The sequence below is a fragment of the Ictidomys tridecemlineatus genome, chromosome 11 (assembly GCF_052094955.1).
Source record: "Ictidomys tridecemlineatus isolate mIctTri1 chromosome 11, mIctTri1.hap1, whole genome shotgun sequence".
Classification (NCBI taxonomy): domain Eukaryota; kingdom Metazoa; phylum Chordata; class Mammalia; order Rodentia; family Sciuridae; genus Ictidomys; species Ictidomys tridecemlineatus.
Genome location: NC_135487.1, coordinates 31,113,653 through 31,117,260, shown reverse-complemented (window position 1 = coordinate 31,117,260; position 3,608 = coordinate 31,113,653). Strand labels below are relative to the sequence as shown.

General features: G+C 40.2%; 1 non-coding gene across 1 annotated transcript; it reads right to left on the bottom strand.

Annotated features, from left to right (window-relative positions):
• Positions 1-2,231: 2,231 nt before the first annotated feature.
• Trnai-uau (transfer RNA isoleucine (anticodon UAU)) lies at positions 2,232-2,305 on the bottom strand. Its single transcript has one exon. It is a non-coding gene; the product is annotated as a tRNA-Ile (tRNA).
• Positions 2,306-3,608: the final 1,303 nt, after the last annotated feature.

The following is a 3,608-nucleotide window of genomic DNA, read 5'->3' as shown; positions in this document are numbered from 1 at the left end:
TTGTCTTGTACTGATTTTAGTGGGAAAGCACTTAGTCTTTTGTCACTATGTGTGATGTTAGCTGTAGATTTTGGTGGATGTCTTTTATTAAGAGTGAGGAAGTTTCCTTCTGCTCCCAATTTTTGCTGAGTTCCCCTGGGCATTTGTTTTTGTTTTTACCACAAATGGGAGAAAGGAGAGTCTAAACCATTTGCATTTAAAATTTATATTTGAATACATGTTCCTATATTTGAATATATGTTGGCAGTTGTTTTGTTAAAGGAATTCAAGGCCAAGATGCAGGCTGTACCCTTGAAGACCTCACCCAGCTGGATACTCTGCTTCTGAGGCCAGAGTGGAGTGCTTCCTTAGTGGTGTTAGAGTTCATGAGGAAGTAAAAACTTTCGCATTTGCTGAAGTAGCTCTTCACTTCAGGAAGAAGAGACCTGAGTGAATGAATGAAAAGGAGGCACCGGGAAGCAGAACAGCCTATGCCAACACCTAGAAGTCAGGACTGGCTGCAGTAGAGGCGGGACATTGGGTGGCCTGCTGTGGATTTTTACTGCTCTGAGAGCACTTAGAGGAGAGCCCCTTTAGTTCCAGCAGCTGATCTTCAGTCCCCTCTAATGGTCCCAGAGCAATTTCTTAACAAGGCCCCAGGAATCAGTATTTCTGACAATTATTTTTCTGTCTTTAGAAAATCAAAGCTCCTCTTTCCCCAGGGCTTACATCCTTTGAGTCTGTGACCTTCAGGTAGTCACCATGGCCCTGGGGACTTTTCCCTCTCATAGATACACATCATCCTTTTTTTTTTTTTTTTAATTTTTAGACAAATTCTCTAAATAGAGACTCACTAGGTTTGAACCTGTGATCCTCCTGTCTTAGCCTCCCGAAGCACTGGGATTAAAGGTATATGCCACTGTGCCCAGTCCACATCATTCTTAGCACTTGCATTTATTTAATGCTCAGGGAGTGAATACTAAGCATACTCTAGGCTGGAAATTCCCAAAGTTTATCTTCTGGACAAAGTTACTATTGAGCAAAGCACACTCTTAACGTTTATTGGTCTTTTAGATTTTCTTAACATTTAGATGATTCTTGGTTTACAGATTAAACTTCTTTCAAAGTAATTAGGAGAAGTTGGAATGTTTTACTAATTGAATCTTATCAGAAAAACACGTAAAGGGTACCTGATTTAAAAGATTCGTTGTGTGTGACCATTTGCAAAGCAACACTTAATATTTGTCTGAAACTGGAGTGATAAAAAATTGATTGACTTTGAAAATGCTAGAAATAGTTTGGTTCCTGGATTATGTGACAGCTGAGGCTGTGACTATGTTATGGCAAGAATGTAATAAATCACCGAGTCTTATCTCAAAGCAGGAGATAGAGCCACCTTTCTTCACCAGCTGGTGGGCCATGAAGCAAACTGCAAGTCTGCACTCCTCAAGTCCCTCCAGGGATTAGAGTGAATCATTTATATTCCAAAACCACAAGTAAAGCATGTCAGTACATTAATCATAAGTAGCTTTTGCTGACTCAAAACCATAAACAAAAATCTTGAGATCTGAAATCATAAGCAGAAATGGAGGTGGGTCAAGATGACCCTAGTTGAGTATAAGTTAAAGAATGGTTACTAACATCTAGACAGACATTCTCTGACATTCTGTGTCATTAGGATACAATGCATGAGTACAGTGTATAAGAATAGAAGAAAAAATTTGCCATTTTGTGTTGCCAATATGCTAAGCTAAGCAATCCTTGTTGGGTACAGAGGTGGGGTTTTCCCATGGGAGAAGCATGTCTAACATGACATGGAGCCTCAGGGTAAAACGGCATCTTTTGGTCATTGCTCATATATCCTGGATCATAACAATTGTTTCCCACTAATTTGGGGGTGTGCATATTTGTGTGTGTGTGCTCTGGATATACATTAATCGCCACCGTAACTATCCAACCCAAACTTCCTGACTTCACCATAAACAAAATCTTAACATTTGAAGTTGACAAACAAAACTATTATATCTACTTTCTTAAGGTGACTTGAGTTGAGATCTTCTTTTTAAAATTTAAACATTTACGGTTATAAATTTTCCTGTAAGCACTGCTTTTGCTGCATTCCACAAGCTTTTTTCTTTCTTTTTCTTTTTGCAGTACTGGGACTTGAACCCAGGGGCTTTCTACTGCTGAACTGCATCCTAACCTCCTTTATTTTTATGTATTTATTTATTTATTTATTATTTGTGTGTGTGTGTGTGGTACTGGGGATCGAACCCAGGGCCTTGTGCATATAAGGCAAGCACTCTACCAGCTGAGCTATATCCCCAGTCCTAAGCCCCTTAATTTTTTATTGTGATGTATGTGTAAATAGTTGTATAATGTATACAACTATTTAAGTTTTAAGTCCTGTTCCCATTTAAGTTCAAAATACTTCTATGATACAGTCAGTTAAATGTGGTCCTTTTCTCCATTTTACATACGAGAGGACCAAACTCTAGACATATACAGTGGTTTTACCAAGATCTCGAGAAATTAAGCTGACACTGAGACCCAGACTTCTTCCTGCTGTTCCCATGGTCTCTCTGGTGGCAGAGAAAATTTAAGGGTAAGTCAGTTGTGGAAACCAAGATAGTCTCTTTGTAAACACAAGTCTGGATACCTGGAAGCTACAGTTGGGGTAGAGTTGATGGAAATAGGAGAGGGGCCAATGAAAGTAAAGAAGATCTGAAAGAAGAGTTGGGGAAATTTTAGATCAAAGATGAAGGTGGAGGTAAAATCATTCAACAAGCATTTATTGAGAAGTTACTGTTGCATTGTGCAGTGCTGTTTGGTTGGGCTACAGAATGCTGGTGAGGAATCTCTAAAGCACCTACCACAATTCTAGACTTCAAGGACATGACCCTGTAGTTGTGACTTCAAATAATAATTCTAAATGTTCCAACTTTACTCACTTAAAACAACAACAATTAAGAATTAATGAAAGGGCTGCTGGTGGCTGCAGGTGGCCTGGGCTGCTGGTGGCTGCAGGTGGCCTGGGCTGCTGGGCAACACCTGGATGCCTCCTTCAAGATGGAGAGCTTGAGCGCTGGGCACAGAAGGATGAGGGCACCTGCCACAGGAGGAGGTGCTGCTGGGTGGGCCGCTGGGTGGGCCACCGGGAGCTGACAGCTTCACTTGGGAGCTGTCTCCTCACCAGACTACAAGCTTCTTGAAAGAAGGAATTGCATCTTACTTACTCGTCTTTGCATCCCCAGTGTCTGGTGCAGTTCCAGATATATTGTTTTAGCTGAATTTTGCGCATGGCTACTGCTTCACCAAAGTCTGGTATTAGTGATAACCATAATGGAAGGTTACAGTTACAGGTAACTGTTTCTAGTGCCAAACTAAAAAGAAAAATGAACTGCTTTGGAACAGCAACATATGCAGATGTAGTTGCATATGGAGAAATTTTAAAAAACAGCAAAATCTACTAGTTCTTCTAATCCAAAATGGGATGAACAGCTAACTGTAAATGTGACACAATTTTTATCTAATGTAAGATAATTGTAATTTTGTGGGTTAGTCTCTGTGCCCTCTATTCTGGAAATTTCTTGGAAAATTGGGAATGGAACTACCATTTGACCTGGCTA